Raw genomic sequence first — 21,086 nt, forward strand, 5'->3', positions numbered from 1 at the left:
AAAACAGATTTACACCCAAACCACCAATCCACCCATTTATGGTTTCCTAGGGTCCGAAAGGCAGTGGAACTGAAGTGATTCCTCAACGGTTATGCACTGTGAAAAATGTGATTCTGAAGTTACAGCCACGTCGATGTGGAGGGTCAGAGAAGATATGGGGAAGGCAGGAAAGCATAACCTCAGCCAACTTATACATACATATTCAGGATCCTTGGTAGTCACAATGGAGGAAATAGTAGTGTGGTAAAGGTACACAAAGTTTCTATGATTCTATTTCTTTTGCCCTTCATTTCATGTTTTTGTACCACCCACAGACAGAGCCCTGGCAGACGAAGAGGAGTGAAATTATCCCTTTACCTCTTCTTTGGGTTTAAAATTTATGTATGCAGTAGCTATTCTTAGCCAATACTTCATCTGCCAAGTGTAACCTATTTTTAAATTTGCAAACTACCCACAATCAGACTTTTACATTGATATAAACATTCATTATTTCTAATGGTTTGAACATTTTACGCAAACACATTTTTATAGGTTGTGCACAAGCCATTCATTGCTACTATTCATGGTATATGATTGCCCACCCATTCCCAAAGTCACATGCTGCTATTTCTGCTGCAGGATTAGATGTCTGAAATTTTATAAACAGGATTAGCACTCGTCGGCTATGTCTACACTGGCAAGAAGTCTTGCGCAAGAAAATGTCCACACTGCCATGTGCGAACTGTGCTTTTGCACAAGAGCATCCATGGCAGTGTGGATGCTCTCTTGCACAAGAAAGCTCTGATAGCCAATTTAGCCATAGGGCTTTCTTGGGAAAGAAATCCCTGCCGAGCGTCCACACTGCCCTCTTGCACAAGAGCTCCTGCGCAAGACGGCTTACACCTGTTAAAAAAGAGCATAGCTCTTGTGCAAGGAGCTGTCTCTTACCACACCGTACTGTAAATTTCCTTGCGCAAGAGCGGGCGGGCAGTGTAGACACTCTGCGGATTCTTGCACAAGAACGGCCGTACTTGTGCAATAACCCGCCAGTGTAGACATAGCCTTTGGGTTAAATAGCACACGCCTGTATTTACACATGAGTACTGTGGGTCATATCTGAATCTGGCTATTTGTGAGAAGATTGTACTCAGGTTGCATGCTCTTTGGGGCAGGAGCCATCTTTGAGTTTCATGAGTGAACAGCATCTGGTACAGTGGAGTTCTGGTCCTGACAGGTAATTTTAGGAACCACAGCAATATAAATAAACAAATAAATAATAATCATATGAATAAAGTAAAATAAAAGCAAATAAAACCCCACTCATAGAAGTGTTCATGGAGAAGCAGAAAAACTCAGGTATTCACAAAACATATATGTTGGGATTTGCACAATTCATCCCACTGTAGCACTCAGCAACACTTACACAAGTGTATACTACAAATTTACAGCAGTCTGACTACATCGCTCAGGGGTGTGGAAAATTCGCACTGACCTAACTCTGGGTGTAGACAGCACTATGTTCATGGGGGGGCTTCTCCCGTCATCATAGTTACTGCCTCTCAGGGAAGTTAAGTACCTACACTGACAGGAGAAGCTATTCTATCAGCATATGTAGTGTCTTTGCTAATCACAACAATGGTGAACCATGCTGTTACAATGCTATTAGTGGACAAAAACGTAAGTCAAATTTCCATCAAACTGCTTGCGATTACGGTCTTAGTCGTAGGCAAACCTTTCATTGATTTGACTAGGCCATTTGCCTGAGCAAGGCCTGCAGTTTGGGTCACTCTATTTGCATAAAGCTTTCTCCATGGAAGTCTTCTCCTATTGGTATGTAATTCCATCCATGGGCTGATCCACACTAGAAAGTTTCATTGGCAAAGCTGTGTCAATCAGGTGTGTGAAAATAGCACCCCCTCCCCCCCATTACCACCACCATCACCAACATAGTTGTGCTAATAAAAGCCCTATTGTAGAAACAGCTTTGGTCTCTTTTGCCAGTGTAGCTTATTCTGTTTTGGGAAATGGCCGAACCTTTATTAGCAAAAGAAATTCTTATATACATCTCTACCACTATTATATAGATAGAAACTTCATCTCCACCGGTGGGATTTGCCCACATATTTTTAGCCATAGAAATATACTGGCAAACTCTATGTAATCAGGGCCCAAAAGCAGATCTGCACATAATCATCAAATCAGTCCCATCTCATACAGAATAAATTACTATTATTGTTGGATTATGTAAACTGAAAGAAGAATGTTTTGCCAATTGCTTTAGGTAAACTATGAAATAAAATAAATAAAAGTAAAATAATAAAGTAATGGGATAAAAAGCCCGGTTGGAATCTTTCAGGTAAATGTTCCAAGTACTAAGATATTTTTCAGAATTAAATTTAGAAAGACAGCTAGAAATGGAGTTATTTGGAGTAAATCTTCTTAATTTTGCTAAAGGGTTCTTGGCAGAACTAGAACAAGCTGATAGTTACATAATTTTTTTTCCATCGTTTGTTTTGTTATTCCATGTAAACCTTTAGCATAAAGTCAATTTAATTTGATTTCTCCAAATGCAAAATAACACAATTGTTTCATGGTGGAAATGGGTGGAAATGGTCTGGAGAAATAAATCCATATCATGAATGTAATTTTCTTGTACGTAAGCAGATATGTAATGGAGATTGTGCATGGGTATGGAATACACTGTGTAACCACTTATTTAATTAAAGAGTGGAAAAACTCCCCAACGTTTGCCAGCTGTGAATGCTGCCAGTACAGGCTATGTTGTTGATTTCCTTCTTTTAAATGTCAGAATGCTCATTCCCTCTGTAGCAACCACTGCTTTCTGATGCCTCTTCCTGTGGCCTTTCATGGAACACTTCAGTCTTCAATCCAAAAAGAAAACACAGCACACCAGGACACAAGCAACAGCTAACTGCAGGTGAGAAGTGAGAGTGGGTTAGGGAAGAAGCGAATCCTGAAGAAAGCTTAATTTAAAATAAGTCAGGCTTAAAGCCCCAGGAATTAGGTTTTCATTTTGCATTCTCAAGCAAGGCACAAGGAAGGTAGGAATTTTTTACAACACTATTGAGAAAAAAAAACTCCCTCTCTTTTTCCTCATCCTACATCCAAATGACAGGACACATTGACGGCAGGAGAAAGTTACTTCTGCGATGTTTTTCAATGTGTTGGTCAAAATTATAATAATCTACTGAAGAGCAATGGACTTTCAATGTCCTCCATGTGATGTAGGGAGTTTAGCGAACAGGAGCAGCTAACAGGGAGTTTTGTGAGGGAGTTCTCCAGGTGAAGGAGGAGTGATTATGGGACCTGTGGGGTAAGTGGCTGTCTGTAGCATGTGTGATAGAAATGTAGCCTTGTTAGTCTGGTGTAGCTGAAACAAAATATAGGACTATGTAGCACTTTAAAGACTAACAAGATGGTTTATTAGATGAAGAGCTTTCGTGGGCCAGACCCACTTCCTCAGATCAAATAGTGGAAGAAAATAGTCACAACCATATATACCAAATCACATTTCAGAACAGAAGGGGAATGCGGTGGGGAGGGGAGGAAGGTAAATGTCTGTGAGCTAATGGTATTAGAGGTGATAAATGGGGAAGCTATCTTTGTAATGGGTAAGATAGTTAGTGTCTTTGTTGAGACCGACATGTAGAGTGTCGAATTTTAGCATGAATGACAATTCAGAGGATTCCCTTTCAAGTGCAGATTTAAAAGGCTTCTGGAGCAGGATGCAGGTAATTAAGTCGTTGAGACAGTGTCCTTTCTGGTTGAAATGGCAAGAAGCTGTTTTTTCTTTGTGATCCTGTCTAATATCTGTTTTGTGGGCATTGATCCTTTGGTGAAGTGTCTGAGACGTTTGTCCAATGTACATAGCAGACGGACACTTTCAGCACATGATAGCATAAATTATATTTCTGGATGCGCAAGAATATGTATTCTTGATCTTATAACTCACTTGGTTAGGTCCAATAATGGTATCAGCAGAGTGAATATGTGGACAAAGCTGGCAACGGGGTTTGTTGCAAGGGAAGGTACCAGGGTTGATATTAGTGTGGTATGTCCTGTGGTTGTTGGTAAGAATCATCTTGAGGTTAGGTGGTTGTCTATAGGAGACTATGGGTCTGTCTCCCAGAGCTTCTTGGAGTTTAGTATCCTGTTCCAGTATAGGCTGTTGTTTATTGATAATGTGTTGGACAGGTTTAAGTTGGGGGCTGTAGGTGATGACAAGTGGTGTTCTATTGTTGGTTTTCTTGGGTCTGTCTTGTAGTAGATGGTTTCTAGGTATTCGTCTGGCTCTTTCAATTTGCTTTTTTATTTCTCCTGGTGGGTAGTTGAGGTTTATAAATGCTTGGTAGAGATCCTGAAGTTTCTGGTCTCTGTCAGTGGGATTAGAGCAGATGCAGTTGTATCGAAGGACTTGGCTATAGATGATGGATCGTATGGTGTGTGCTGGATGGGAGCTGGAAGCATGTAGGTAACTGTATGAGTCAGTGGGTTTTCCGTAGAGGGTGGTGTCTAGTTTTCCATTGTTGATTTGTACTGTGGTGTCCAGGAAATGGATCTCTCGTGTAGAATGGTCCAGGCTGAGGTTAATGGTGGGGTGTAGGTTGTTGAAATCTCTGTGGAATGTCTCCAGTGTTTCTTGGCCATGCGTCCAGATCATAAAGATGTCATCGATGTAGTGTAAGTAGAGAAGGGGACGGGAGTTGAGGAAACGTTGTTCTAGGTCAGCCATAAAGATGTTAGCATACTGTGGGGCCATGCGTGTACCCATGGCTGTGCCGCTGATCTGGAGGTATAAGTTGTTCTCAAACTGGAAATAATTGTGGGTGAGAACAAAGTTACATAGGTCTGCTATCAGGTTGGCAGTGGTGTCCTCTGGAACAGGAAGGATGGGCTCTACCTAAACCAACATGAAACCAGATTGCTGGCACTTAACATTAAAAAGGTTGTAGAGCAGTTTTTAAACTAATGGGGGAAAGTCGATGGGTATGGAGGAGCACATGGGTTGGACAGAGACGTCCCTTAAGGGAGGGTCTGTTAATAGAGATTATCTGTGTTCTAGTCAGGAGGAAAGGATGGAAGATGATAAAATACAGGTAAGATCAGATGAGAAACAGTCAAATGAAAAAGAGTGCCATTCAAACACATCAGGAAATGGCAGACAGCTAAATAGTGACAAATTTTTGAAGTGCTTATACACAAAATCTAGAAGTCTAAAAATAAGGAGGGGGTGAACTAGAGTGCCTTGTTTTAAAGGAGGATATTGATGCAATAGTCATCACAGAAACTTGGTGGAATGAGGGCAATCAATGGGACACAGTCATACCAGGGTACAAAATATATCAGCAGGACAGAACAGGTCATGCTGATGGGGGAGTGGCATTATAGAAAGAAATAAAGAAAATGTGGAATCAAATGAAGTAAAAATCTTAAATGAACCAAAATATTCCATCAAAGCTCTATGGATAGTAATTCTATACTCTAATAATAAGAATGTAGCTGTCAAGGCTGTTACCCACTCTGGCATGACAAATGCAGAAGTGGAGGCCCGCAAAAACACCCCAAAACCTGGTTTCTACAGGCTTTGGTACCAAAACTCCCCCATCCCAAATCCTAATACCCGGATTTTGGGGAATATCCGCTGCTACCACCCAAGTATTCCAAGAAAACCAGGGAAGAGATCACTTGGGAAACCTTCTCCCTAAAACTTCAGGGATACCTCAAGTTTTTTCCCCAAAGGCTTGAAAAAGAAAAGAGAAAAGCAAGCTGCAGTCTGTGGTAGCTGACAACTCAGCCAGCCAGACAACCAGACTTTACAGGTAAAACTTGGACACCAAAATGAACCAATACCAGGTTAATTAGAAGAAAAAGAAACTTTTATTATCAAAACAAAATCATACTTGCAAGCATAGTGACTAGATGAAAAAGAGCCACCAATTGATATACTCATGAGAGACCCCTCCCCGCATGAACTCAAAACTTAGTTACAAAAGAGAGAGAAAAAAAAGAAAACATTTTTAACAGCACAGACATCAGTTCCGAATCCCTAACCCATAAAAACAATAAAACCTGATGGGCTAACTACTTTGCCCTACTTACACATTATAAGAGGTGTTTTCTTGGAGAAAGGCAGGCCTTCCCATCTCCCTGTTACTTGGAAGAAACCACTCTGACACAGACAAAGGAGGGAAAAGTTAAATATTCTTTTGTCCCAGTTTGAAATCCCTACCTTCATTGTTATTGGCTGACCAGATACCTGGCTTGGGACAGTAGACATAGTTAGCCCCTTAGTCTCCAGGTTGCTGGTCAACTCTCCTGGTTATGACAATAGTAGTAGGGATAAACTATCGACCACCTGACTAGGATAGTGATAGTAACTATGAAATGCTAAGGGAGATTAGAGAGGCTATCAAAATAAAAAATTCAGTAACAGTGGGGGGGCTTTCAACTATCCCTGTTGTGGGGGTTTCAGGGTGCGATCACCCCCTCTTGGCCCAAGAGGGGGGGTCAGCGAACCCTCGTGTCCCCCTTTTTAGTGTCTATTCGACCTCGGAGCCCCCAACGGGGAACCCCCGGTAACGGGTGCGATCACCCCCTCCCAGGAGGAAGGGGGGGTCAGCGAACCCGACGACAGTCACCCGCCCAAGCGGGGTGGGGCAGCCGGCCCCTGGTCCAGCGTTTCCCCTTGCGGGGTCGTGACTCACTACAGCTCTCTGCTCAAGCCGCGGGGAGTGGGATACTCCCTTCGGGGAGGAAGGGGGACCCGGTCCCGCCCTCTCTCCGGGTCCCAGCCCGGGGCCCTAGGCGCCGGGGCTTGCTAACGCCCCGATGCGGTGGACGAGGGAGCTAATCCCTCCGAAACTCGTCCACCCACGGTCGCCAAAAGCGCCCTGCCCCGGACTCCTTCCTCCCCCCGGGCGGCGCCCGCCAATCGGGCCCGCCGCATTCACACCTACCCTGGTGCGGGGTCTCGTGGTGTCTCGCTTCCCGACGTAGCCTCGGGGGATCGCTCTGGGGTGCCGTTCCGTTTCCGTGTGTCCCGCTCCTGTTGTGCGCGACGCGGTGGGGTACGCCCCCCGTCTGCCGACGGGCTGAGGGACCGCCAGGGGCAGTGGCTGTCCCGAAGTCCCCGGGCCCAGCGCCGGGCTGGCAGCCGCGGGGTATGCCGCCCGGGCTCCGTTCTGTCTCTGGCTCGGTTCCTGTGCTCCTGCCGGGAGCCTGCCTCCTTCTCCGTCGGCGGCCAGCCCTTTTGAGCTGGCCCGCCGTACTCGCCGCTCCCGGGGACTCCGCCCCTTCCGGGCACGCCGCCATGCCGCGTCCTGCCGCCCAGCTGATCCGCCCCCCCCGCCCCCACCGTCCGGGGACGCGGGGAAGGAGTCGGCACGGCGCAGCCAGCGCAGGCGCGGGGGGAGTTCCCCCGCCCGCCGCCGCCGCCCGCGCGAGCTGGGGAAACGCCGGAGAACCAGTTCCCCGGCGGCAATCTCCTGGGGACCGGGGTTCAGGCCGCTCCGCCCCCCGACCAGTGACAGGCTGTCACACCTGTATTAACTGGGTACATGTCACCTAAGGACAGGATGCAGAGATAAAGTTTCTTGACACCTTAAATGACTGCGTCTTGGAGCACCTGGTTCTAGAACCCACAAAAGGAGAGGCAATTCCTGATTTAGTCTTAAGTGGAGCACAGGATCTGGTCCAAGAGGTAAATATAATTGGACCGCTTGGAAATAGTGACCATGATCTAATAAAATTTAACATCTCCGTGGTGGGAAAAACACCTCAGCAGTCCAACACTGTGGCATTTAATTTCATCTGAAGTGGGTTGTGTCTATGAAAGCTCATGATACAATCTACATTTCTTGTTAGTCTCTAAGGTGCTGCTAGACTATTCATTTTTAAAGTTTTTTTTTCAGAAAGGTAAACTACACATAAATGAGGAGGTTTGTTAAACAGAAATTAAAAGGTACAATGCCAAAAGTAAAATCCCTGCAAACTGTATGGAAACTTTTCAAAGACACCATAATAGAGGTCCAACTTAAATATGTACCCCAAATTAAAAAACACAGTCAGAGAACCAAAATAGTGCCACCATGGTTTAACAACCAAGTAAAAGAAGCAGTGAGAGATAAAAAGGCATTGTTTAAAAAGTGAAAATTAAATCCTAATGAGGAAAATAGAAAGGAGCATAAACTCTGTCAAATTAAGTGTCTCTGTATATTAAATAACTTTTCCTGCAAGATAGCAGAGTGATGTCATCGCGTCACTCTGCATCCCACCTGCCTCCTCCTCTCCCTTCTCCCTCCTTTCCCAGGTAGAGCCCAATCTCGCTGCTTCCCCTTGCCACTTGGAATTCCTATTTCAAACCAAGTCCCTACTCCCCTTCTTCTACCCCCACTCCACAGGGCTTTCAATGCCAAGAAACATGGCACAGTAGCTGGCAGACCCCACATCGCAGCTGTGACAGCCCAGGGTCCAGGGTGCTCAGGTGTGGTGCTTGGGACAGGTGCTAGGAGCGGGGCTTCCAGCTGGGCTGCCAGCAGTGGGCGCTTGGGGGCTCCCCTGCTTCCAGGCTCTGGGAGAGCTGGAGTGCACAACTCCCTGGAGTCTGGCTGCCCCTGCGGAGACTCACCCCTTGCCCAGCGGCTGCACTTACTGCAGCTGCCAGAGCACCTCTGAACAACCCGGAATGGGTAGGAATGGTTAGACTGTTTGTCAGGGGCTGGAAATGGATGACAGGGGTTGGATTACTTGATGATTACCTGTTCAGTTCACTCCCTCTGAGGCATCTGGCATTGGCCCCTGTTGGAAGACAGCACAAAATTAATCCATTTCTAAAATTGCTACTGCCATGACCTGTTATTTGCCAATGTTTATAAATGGAAGTGCTGTATATTTCTTTTTCTCCCTGTACTTAAGTGACCTAGACTGAAATATAGGTACCCCAAAGTAAAGGAAAACACAGCCAACTGGTTCTCTGTTCTGGTCAGTTTACAAAGGTAAAGAGCAAGGCTTCCCATAGCCTGATGCACCAGGAAGAGCTCATTGTCAGATATATGTAGGCTCATTTCAGTGGAGGCACATCTGAAGCAAAAGGAGAATAAGAAGTCTTATGTGAGAATGAGAAGTTCAGTTTTCTGGTTGCCAGTCCACAGGACCCCAAAGTCAGGCTTGGTCTGAGAATCTCCTGCGTCTTGTCCCCCTTGACTTGGGAAGAATAAGCAGTTATTTGGTATACATAAAACAATCCCTGTTGTAGAAACACCAGGCCACCTGTTCAGGATCAGACTTGGCAATTGCATGCCAGGCTCTATTATCTCGGAAGATTGGGGGCAGAGAGACACAAGATACTTTCTGTCTCCCTTTGAATGCCCTGCCCCTGAACTCTTCATTTGCCTGATGGAAAGAGACTAGTTCTCCCTCTAGCTAGCAGGCTGAGTGGGTTGTTTGCAGTGGGGCATAATGTTCACTTAGTCCCTTTGACAAAGAGTTAACCCCTTCCTTCCCCATCTCTAGAGAGTTTTGTAAACCCCTGCCAATTTTGCCTCCTCCCCTCCACCAAAACCAGTTTTCATCTATAAATAGGCTGATGAGGCTTTGTATTGTCAACAAAGTTAGCAGCAACTATCATGCAGATTATAAAAATAAGATAGAATGGTGGGTAAATTATTTGTGCACAAGGTAACGAGCCAAGAGTTATGCACTTCAGATTAGAAGCCTGTCACATTAGAAGCCTGTGACAGCACCTTTCCAGCAGCCAGGATTTCCATCACTTAGTTCCAGGCTATCACTAAACACTACAAAGAAATAAATGCAGGAGCACCATATTTAGTTTGATATTTCCATGGTGAATTGCTATTATAAAGTGCCTCTCACTATCTCATTTTGATTATATGGTCTGCCCTGCTTCATTCTAGTATATTTGACATTGTGTTACACTTTCCTTTCTTCAGTATTTATATCCCAACTGTTTATCTAATGGAACTTTAAACTTGCATGGAGAAAAGTGCTCTCAAGGGGAGGAAAGGACATACAAATCTCCTCATCTCAGGGGAAGGGTTTACAGCAGCATTTGTTTCAACTTGCTTAGTCACTGCTGGGCAAAAAGCCACACATTTGTAGTTAGTGTGTCAACTTTTCCAAATACAAAACCAGAAAAGTAAAATCAGCTGAAGCATTAGTCTTCTCCGTGTGATCACCGCTTGGCAAACCCTTCAGCAGTTCAATTATAAACTGCAATAGAGTACATGGGAGAGAAAAAAAATTAGCAAAGAGAATTATGACTTTATATAAATATTATAAATTTAGTCTTTACATAATAAGCACACTTTAAAACAAACATTGGTCAAAACAAAAAGCTCTCAAAATAAACAGTAGATATTCTAATGTTTTATGGACTTATTTGTGCAATACCTCTAGTCAGAATATTGCTAATCCTAGCCCTTTTCATGAATCTCTGCATAGCATCAGTAGGAATATGTATCTTATTGATGCTGAACAATCACAATTTTGAGATGAATTTTTAGCTTCCTAAAAGTGTGGCACTATTATTTTACTTTAAAATGTACATAACACACTCATTAGTTAATAAGATTAGGGATTCTAGGGTACCAAACAATTTGAACAATACATTTGATATGACTTGTCAACTAAAAAGAGATGTAAAAAAATCTAGTCAGGCACTGTAATATTAACAAAAATGGGATTCTATAGCTACTAAGAGGAAAATTACCATTACAAGTTCTTCCAAATTAGTAAGGGAGACAGCTGTTGAGAACCATCAGCAGAAATGGTTGAAAATTAGTCCTTCATTTGAAAATGTTTATTTGACCAAATCAAACTATTTCATGAGAATAGATTAGGTTTTTCAAAAATGTCAATTACAATTATCTAAAGATTTTATTTCAATAAAGTATATTGCAATAACTCAATTTAGTTAAAACAGTACATCTTTCTAGTCTTGTAGGTAGACAAAAGTCTTATAGTAGCTCTCCCCCAAATATCCCAGTAGTACAGTTTTGCAGGCTTTCTGCCTCAGGATCTACAAGGGTCATATTTCAGGGTTTGGAATGTGAAGATCACCTTACTCTGTGGCTGTGTCTACACTGGACCCCTTTTCCGGAAAAGGGATGCAGATGAGACAAGTCGGAATTGCAAATGAAGAGTGGGATTTAAATATCCCCCGCTTCATTTGCATGAACATGGCTGCCGCTTTTTTCCGGCTCGGGGCTTTGCCGGAGAAGAGATCCAGTCTAGACGGGATCTTTCGGAAAATAAAGCTTTTTCCGAAAGGTCCCTTATTCCTCTTAAAATCAGGAATAAGGGACCTTTTGAAAAAGGCTTTATTTTCCGAAAGATCCCGTCTAGACTGGCGCTTTTCTCCGGCAAAGCCCTGAGCCGGAAAAAAGCGGCAGCCATGTTTATACAAATGAAGCAGGGGATATTTAAATCCCCCGCTTCATTTGCAATTCCGACTTGTCTCATCTGCATCTCTTTTCCGGAAAAGGGGTCCAGTGTAGACACAGCCTGTATGTATGTTACTGGAGCCAGTAATATCTCTCTGCACAGCCCTACTTCACAGGTTATTTGCACTCTAATAGAAATAAATTGTCTGTGGGTAATATGCTACATTGTATAAATGAATGCAGTTTTTACTGCACACCTGTGAATTCACTTATGGATCCATTTATGTTTCTATCTAGACTTACACCAAATTTTGGTCCAAAGCCTTTGGTCAGAATTCCTCAGTTTTTGACTGACAGAAATCACCAGGCGTATACCAGGATTGAATTTAGCCCTTTATACTAAGCAGTTATAAATCAAACAATTGCTGTTAATGCTTTAATGGCATTCCAAGAAAAGAAGATTTTTCGAAAGAGGGTTAAGATTAAGTTTATAAAACTTAGTTATGTACCTAATCTGTCTGGGAAAATTCTTACCTTGCTTTGCACATTCTTAAGGCTACCTCCAACAGCAATGCTGATCAAGTGATTTTTAAGTTTAAAACATATAAATGTATATATATCCAGATAACACTGTTTTATTAAAATAGAGGAAATCATGTTTACTAGCAAAATTCCTCCCAGGAAATTCCATTGCCAAATCTCACAGACCCTAAATAAACCCCTCTACCAAGAATATGGGTGCTTTAATGATTATACAGGGCCAGGGGATAAAGAAATTGGTTTTTCATGAGAAAGACACAGGGTCAAATCCTGAGCCAGTGAAAATTATCACAGCTCCATGGAGCTATAGTAATTTACCCCAACTGAGGATCTGCCACATAGTTCTTATTCTATTATTACTTAGTTGGGTTTTACATTAGCATGACTCTGTTAACTTCAGTGGAGTTAAATTCTGTAACTGTGAGGGGAATCACACCCACTGTTAGCAGTTCTCTAGCATCCCATGTGCCATGCTGGGGAAACAGTCCCTTATTGACTCAGGCAAAAAGCACTTACCCATCAAGCCTATTTTATATTGCAACTAACTGTCTCCCATCCGAGTAATGACCTCATTTGATACTACTTAATTTGTAAGTACTGATGGTATCAGAACACAGAGTAACATGCTGCAGGCTTTTACAGCCTGGCCTGCTGGTAATCAACTGATGAGGCCCACTGTGTTATTCATCTACATGGCCCTGCAGATTAAAGTTGTTACTTAAACCCCTCTTTGCGCTGCCTAAATGGCAGCTGAGTAAACATAGTTCTGCCCTTCTCTGCGCACATTAGGTGCTCCACAGCTAGAGCTAGAGCTGCACTTTGGTGCTCCTACACTCTGTCAGAGTAGCCAGATGGGCCATGACATTGAGTGGGTGGGAAAGAATGGAGGCTGAGAAGAGTGGAACAGCGGGGATAGGGAATTAAGCTCTGGCCCCACTCCCTGGCCGGAATACCAGAGCGGAACGGGTTACGGCCTGGTACCCTGTCCCTGTTTCCCAGCTGGCTCGACAAGTGGAGCAAGCTAGGCCTGTGTCCAAAGTGAGTGGGCCATACCCCACTCAGGCCCACCTGTAGCTATGCCCCTGCTGCTCAGCCATTTTAGGCCTGCTGATTCCTAAGCCTACACCCATTCACTACCAGCTGCCCAGGTATTGAGAGTTAATATATAGCAGCAAGCAGGGTGGGTGAGGATAGTTTCTTGACAATGCAAGGCTAGCTGTGAAGGGATGAATGCTTATGAAAGGGAAGGATATGTATCTTTTTTTACTTTCCACATTTTTGGGGTCTGTGCTGTATAGCTTAGATCTCATTGGAGGTATAGTCCAAGAGACTTAGGATGGGTGTAGTTAAATTTCACATAGCTTTATTCCACAGGAACTGCCTCTGCACAATTTCCTTTTGCACATATATATCAAGGACAGGCAGTTAACTGTATATAGATCTCTGGGTTCATTTGTTGTGCTACTTACATAATTTGAAAGGGATACAGTCAACTGATTGTCCATGTAACAATGGTGCCTATCGCTCCAACTTCCAGTAGTTTCCTGTAGGGTTTCTGATGACTCTGAAGCCAAGCTAGCAGTACAACATGATCCAAACTCCTGAATACTCTCCCCTCCTCCTTCTTCCGTTCTACTTTTTCTGCTCCTTTTTCACTCAGTTATGGTCTGGTAATAAGAAGTTTACCCCTTTACTACAAATTATTTGATTTTATTTAGAATTGAAAGACTCTGTTGGGTGTCTGAGGAAATGTACTTAAACTCTGATAGCAGATGAGTTTATATGAAGTCTCATTTAACACTCTTGAAGATCTTCACTTTTCTTACATTATCTGATGTACCAGGGAATTGACCATTATATATAACTGATATTCTGACTTTCGGATAGACTCCCCTGAAACAGGGGAATCCTTTTATAACCACAGTTCAGAAACACAAAGAATGAAGGACTCCCACTTTCAATCACACAATGTACAGAATGGATACAGGACCTGCAGGGATTTGGTGGTGTCCTAATATTGACCAACATAAACAGCTGATGTGCATCCTCCTGTTTGAAGGCAGAAAGATGACTGTACAGATGTGATGGGACAGTTCCACAATAGAATGGCTCCTAGGTTCAACTATGTGCTGATGGAAGGAAGGAGAGAGGGACTGGCTGGTACCACAGAGAAGCTGGCAGTTCACTTCATGGATGCACCAAGAACTGTTTGGATGTGGACAAGTTTTTCTGCCAGCCATTGGTCCCTCTGTATAGTCCCAATGCTAGGTGGAGTCTGTATCAGGATCTCCATGGGCAGGGGAAGACTGGCCTGGTGGGATACCGGGAATTTCCCGGTGGGCCATCATCCAGTGGGCCATCATGTCCGCACGCCGTTGCCCCTCACTCAGAGCGGCTCTGCAGCTGCGCTGTATGTGGCATGCAGAGCCCGACTCGCCGCCTGCGCCGTGTGCCGAACATGACACGGGGCAGGGCTTGAGTGGCCCGCAGGGGTGACGTTATGAGGAGGGCCATTCTCAACCCATTTCTCGGGCCTATTTTGATTGCTAGTACGCTCCTGTGCATGGGTATGTCAACATTTGGAGCTGAGCTATCATGCTAAAACTAGAACTGTAGCTGCTGTTGAGCAATTATGGGAGGGGCAAGCCTGCCTGAAAATGTACCTGTCTGAGATCCCGAGGCAGGTTCTCAGGAAGGCTAGCCCATCCCATTGGTCCTGCTGCCATAGCTACAGTCTAGTACACACTTTAGTGCACTGCCTTGAATAGCTCTGATGTGAGTATATTGCCTCAAGCTAGGATCAGAGACCTCCAGTCCCAAGTACAGACAGTCTGTAAATGAAAAGCCTTGGAGTTTTTTGAGTGTTTGTTTGATTGATTCTTCCATGGGCTTTTCTATGGAGGCAGAGAAATTATGGCCAGATTTTTCAAAAGTATTTAGACATCTTATTCCCCTTGAAATCAATAGGAAGGACTTTTATACCGTAAATATCAATGGGAGCTAAATGCATCAATACCTTCACTTAGTCCTGCAATTTGCAGTTCATGTGCTCTTAAGAAATGTACTTCTTGAAATAATACGGTAGAACAGACAGTGCTAGTGAGCTCTGTCTCATGAAAGAAAGTAGCTATTTCTGAACTGTTGCAATTTACAGAGGTTACCGCTGCTATAGGGAAAGTGGATATTTTCAATCATATTTCATTACTCACAATAGAACGGAACCTATGCAATCAACCCCAGCAAAACTTCAGAGAGAGGCTAAATGGCCACTTCATTCCTATTTCCACACAAGATGCTTTTTCGAGTACTAAAATTCCCTTAAATCTAAATAATAATAATGATAATAATATAGGCCAGGGACAATAGGGACTGCCATTTATTTTTCTCAATGAGGCACCAGGGAAGTTTTGTATAGGTTAATGATGTAGCACAACATAACAGTGAAAGAGTAGGTTGAAAATAGACATCAGTATCATTTAAGGGGAAATTTGCGTTTTTATACTCCATGTTTGTGTTCAGTCTCTTCCAATATCATTCCTCTTTGTGAATAGTTTGATTAAACAGCAGAAACATTTATTAATAAATAACACTATTGGTCCTGGTTTTGTGCTATATCTTCTCAGATAATCTGTGTTTATTATATATTTCTCACTTCCATCCTGATTTTTTTCTGTTATTCCTGGGACTCTTTACACTCATTGTCACTTAGGTCTTTCCCATTATGTTCAATTTGTATGCTTAGGGACAGACTATAAACACCTTCCTCCCATATGTGAGCTGTCCCAGTAGCTTCGGTGCTCATGTAAGTCATTACTTACCAGCTGGACTAAGGGTTCCAAAAGCCAGCACACTGTTATAGTCTTTTGCTTCACCACAATTCCCACTGAAGTCAGCAGGGTGTCACACTATAAGATTAATCAGAATGAGTAAGGAAAGCAGAACCTGGCTCTTGGTGATTGGTCCCAAGAATGTTTGGACCAGATTCTGTCTCCTGTACTTATTCCAGGTATAGATTTATACAGCCCTTTGCACAATGAATGAGGCCCCAATCAGGGACTCTGAGAACTACTATAATAAATATACTTTATTTCTGGGAAGTGATTCATCACAAGTTAGTAATGTAATTCAGTTAAGCAAACTAGTGCTTGTGCCCTAGACATCCCCCCTAAAAACTTACTGCATTTCAAAATGTGAAACATTTTTCCCTGCAGCCATGATATAGGGTTTGTAAAGTCAACTGGTATCTTTAAACCTCATTTGGCATCAGGCTAATGCATAAGCTCACTCTTAGTGCTTGAAGTGCAAACACAGAGGAATAGGGCAAGTTATTCAAAAAAAGAATCTCTATATTAGGCTAGTGCTATGCTTAATCCAGTGAGACTAATGGGAATTAATTGATTCAACCTACATGTGTGCACAAGAACACTGGCGGTTACTAACACAAGCCCTCATGGGTTTTCTCACTGTTCAATTCCAGAGGGAAAAATGAAAGAGGGGAGAAGGCAAAATCTAATATGTAGCAAACTGGATACATTTAAACAAAGGTTTGACTCAGAGAGACTAAAGGCAGCATTGTAATTTTACAATCTGCCCTGACTCTGGTGCATCGTCGAAGAGGCACAAAGCTTCCCAGCTCCACACTTGCTGTAGGGGGGAAGTAACCAGCTTCATTCCCTTGTATGCAACAGTTGATTCGCCCCTGTGCACACAGAAAAACACTTTAAAGGGGCAGAGCAGGGGCTCTCTCACCTACCCTCTTACTTGCTCACAGGATGGAGGGAGTATCAAGTGAGCAGCTCCTGGTTTGCCCAATGTTTACTCAAGGGGATTCTGCACCCCCCCCCCCCAAAATTGGCACAATATTTGAAAATTCTGGAAAATTACACAAATTGCATTTGTTGAAATAACATTACATAATCACACCAATGTCAGTTATTTTGGTAAATCATTCCAAAATACTTCTCAACAAGTATATCTATAACAACACAGACACACACACAAATTCCCCCAGGAGTAGAGAGCTAAAGAAAACCCTACAACTAGCCAATTCCTGTTTCTTTGTCTCCTCCCTACAAAGCCCAGCCAGGGAGCCAGACACCCATGCCCTCTATCTCCCAAAGACCAACGGCAGGTCTCCCTAGCCTATATACTCATAGCCATTCCCCTCAGAGCCCAGTCACACACCCCACAGCCCAGGCATTCATACCTCCTATCTTTTGGGACCAGATGCACACAGACACTCACACCCTCTATCCCCAGAGACAAGGGATCCAGAGGGAGAAACTTCCTGAGGTACAGTTTCCTGCACCTTGCTGCCTCCTTCTTTCAGGGTGTGCTGGGAGTTGCAGGTCCCCCCTCATTCTTCCAGCCAGCCTTTTCTTCTATCTGGGTATGTCTACACATAAGAACATAACATAAGAACGGCCATACTGGGTCAGATCAAAGGTCCATCCAACCCAGTATCTTGTCTGCTGACAGTGGCCAATGCCTGGTGACCCAGAGGGAGTGAACCGAACAGGTAATGATCAAGCGATCTCTCTCCTGCCATCCATCTCCACCCTCTGACAAACAGAGGCTAGGAACACCATTCCTTACCCATCCTGGCTAATAGCCATTAATTGACTCAACCTCCATGAATTTATCTAGTTCTTTTTAAAACCCTGTTATAGTCCTAGCCTTTATATCCTCCTTAGGCAAGGACTTCCACAGGTTGACTGTGCGCTGTGTGAAGAAAAACTTCCTTTTATTTGTTTTAAACCTGCTGCCCATTAATTTCATTTGGTGGCCCCTAGTTCTTATATTATGGGAACAAGTAAATAACATCTCCTTATTCACTTTCTCCATATCACTCATGATTTTGTATACCTCTTTCATATCCCCCCTTAGTCTTCTCTTTTCTAAGATGAAAAGTCCTAGTCTCTTTAATCTCTCTTCAAAGACAGCAGGGCTAAAGTCAAATTAAGCTATGCAACTTCAGCAACATCAATTGCATAGCTTAAGTTGAAATACCTTAATTCTACTTTTGGTACTGTCTACACAGCAGGAAGCTAAAGGCAGAACACTCTTCCCTCAACTTCCCTTACTCCTCATGAAATGAGCGTTATAGGAGTCAGAGTAAGAAGTCCTCCAGCTCAACTTTATTTCAGAATAAAGGCTTGTGGTGTAGGTGTGCACTACATTATTTTGGAATAACGTCAGTTATTACAAAATAACGCTGCTATATAGACACATAGGCAGTGAACTGGACTTTACTGGATCGAGTGGCCCCTAGGGGCAGCCAGCATCCGCAGCCCATGTAAAGAAAAAAGGAAATTCTGCATGAATAGCATTAATTTCTGCAAAATTCTGCATTGTGCAGTACACAGAATTCCCCCAAGGAGTATGTTGCAATCAGAGTAGAGAGAAGCTGGAGAGCAAAGAGGACCTGACAGTCTCTTGTGAAACTGAGTAAAAGTTATGACAATCTAGCCCTTCAACTTCATAGCTAAGATTTTAATTACATTGTTTCACAATAAATACTTTGGGGTCTTCAAAGTATTTGAAGGCTTCAATATCAGAGATATAGGTGAGAGGATTATTCTAGAAGGGGGTGGGTGAGATTCTGTGGCCTGCACTGTGTAGGGGGTCAGACTAGATGATCATAATGGTCCCTTCTGACCTTAAAGTCTATGAGTCTATATTCATGTATAAGGTGTCATTCTGAACCAAAACCTTGTATTTGAAACCATTGCTGTGTTTTGCAATTGAAACAGGATCATCTGACTATTGAAAGCTGGCTCACATCTTTTTCATTGACGTAATCCAAAATGCCATATCTGAACACCTCTAAATTTTAGTATGTTTAAAATCAGGATCCAAATCTAAAATGTATAGCCCCAGCCCATTTCTAGTTTGAAATGTTAACCCTGTTTGTCAAAGGCACATAACTACCAGGTTCTGTAGTATATTACTTCGTCTGTGTTTTTTTCAGTAAATGTAGAATAAACTATATTTTTATTATTATTTTATGAGATCATTATAAATTTAATTGAATTTTTGTCTGTAATTTTCTGAATGCAGTTGTAACTGTGGTGTAGACATAGCCTGAGAAACTCTCCAAATTTTACCATGAGAAAATTTGGACTAATAGAAGAGCCATTATAGATTCCTGCAATCAGCTCTAGAGTTTTTCGGAAAAACGGCCATTTGGGATGCGAGATAGCATTCATACTGATTGGACACTATCTTTCAAAAAAGCAGACCGCTTTTTCTATGTGCTTTGTCAGTGTGGATGCTCTCTTCCGGAAGAAGCTTTTTTGGAAGATCTCTGCAGTCTAGATATAGCCTTTAAACTCAGGTTTTTGGCTAGGGGAATATTTATACCGTATCAGCTTCAATGTGAAAATGAATAGTATAAAGGAATTATGTCTGGGCTATTTTAAATCCACTGGCAAATACATAATTTATTAAATGTATCTCTTAGGTGAGAACCTTTAAATTGAGTTTTGTAAATCTGAATTTATACTTGACATAGGCTACTGAACCTGCTGAATTATTCAAAGAAAAAAAGCTACAAATGGGAATAACATTAAATCCAAAGTGGGACTTGAAATATGCTTCTATTTTGTTTTGTTTTTTTGAAGTTTAAAAATTAAATATGGCTATGTTACACTAAAAAAAACCCTTTTATTTCCTCTACATTAAAACAGCAGCTTGTGATTGGTAGTTATTAATTCTGTTAATCTAAAACTAGGAGTCTTTTAATAGGCAATGCATGCTCACATCTGTGAGTGATATTAAACCAGAATCATAGAGAGGATTATATTATCCACTGAGCTAACAGAAATGAAATATAATAGTAAGCTACTCCCCATAACTTTTTTTTTTTAAATTTCCAAGTAACCAACAGACTTTTTTTTTTTTTTTTTTTTTTTTTTTTTTTTTAAAGGAGAGGATTGAGGGCAGCCTAGATTCTGAAAAGCTTTTCATAGATTTGGAGACATCAGTTTAAAACAGAAATTCATTTTCACTCTTAGCTCTCATGGCTGCTACTGCTCCATAAAATAAGTGGGTTAATAAAGTGTTCTGGGATTCTTCAGGGTGGGAGGCACTATGCAAATATTAGTAACTGTTATTACTGTAGCCAGGCACAGCCAAAAGAAAATCTATGATATTCAGTTAAAGCTAAATCCAGTTTGCTATTATCAAAGGATCAGATTACCTAGTGTCTGAAACAAACCTTTTATATATACAAAGAAGATGTTGTTCTTGGCAGCAAATTTGTTCTTCACCTGCTATGATGAGAAATCTGCTCAGGAAGTGAAACCCAAGTATTTGCTTAGGACCTGTTTTCCTACCAGAAAACAGGGGCAACTCCCATGGATAGAAATGGGTTTTACTCAGATCTTGTAGGAGGGGGGGCAGGAATTCTCTGTCATAGGTTGCAGGGACAGAAAAGCTCAAAACACAGATTTACAAACATAGTGAAGGATTTCACACTAATTTACACCCTTCTAAGTCCAGTTCTCTCTTTCACTTCTCTTTGGTTTAGCTTAGCTGGAAATAATATAGTGATGATATGAAAGAAAATGTCTCAAAAAAAGATAACCCCAGCTGCCCCCTACAGCTCTCCTAACCATCTACATGTGCTCCTGATTTCCACTACAGGAGGAGGAACAAGGAATTGGGTAACCTCCTGGAATGTCCTGTTTGGATTTCTTCTCTCCTGAACTGCATTTGGTCACCAAATTAGCTCACAAAAACAACAAAAGAAACCAAGAAAGCAAAACACCCCTTCCAAAAAACATAAAATCATATCACGAGTGAAAGTAATGGCAGAAATAAAGGCATCAGCTCCTTACCCTGTTGAGCACTGATATTCAAAGGTGTTGGTGCTTACTGTAGAAAGCCAGGGATCAGCATGCCCAGTGTAATTTGGGCATCAGGTGAGGGCAAAAGCAGTTGATCTCCACCATGCCAATATGAGCTTGATGGCATGTGCATCCTTGCACAGGGCAGTGTCGAAGCATTTGTTGGACTAAATCAAATGCTGAACAGTTATTATGTCCCATATGCATTATTATACCTCTGCTCCTAGGACTTGAGTCAGGAGTCATGGGAATGGACAAGCATCTATTCCTGCCCAAGAATTTGTAAGGAGCACTGTGT

At 42.5% G+C, this 21,086-nt stretch overlaps 1 long non-coding RNA gene across 1 annotated transcript in view; it reads left to right on the plus strand.

The window, feature by feature from the left end:
* The first annotated feature begins 1,927 nt into the window (after positions 1 to 1,927).
* Positions 1,928 to 21,086, plus strand: part of LOC142827883 (uncharacterized) — a 32,783-nt gene continuing 13,624 nt past the window's right edge. The window contains exon 1 of the long non-coding RNA XR_012902677.1: positions 1,928 to 2,917. This is a non-coding gene — a long non-coding RNA (uncharacterized LOC142827883). The remainder of the gene's footprint in view (positions 2,918 to 21,086) is intronic.

The sequence above is a fragment of the Pelodiscus sinensis genome, chromosome 3 (assembly GCF_049634645.1).
Source record: "Pelodiscus sinensis isolate JC-2024 chromosome 3, ASM4963464v1, whole genome shotgun sequence".
Lineage (NCBI taxonomy): Eukaryota > Metazoa > Chordata > Testudines > Trionychidae > Pelodiscus > Pelodiscus sinensis.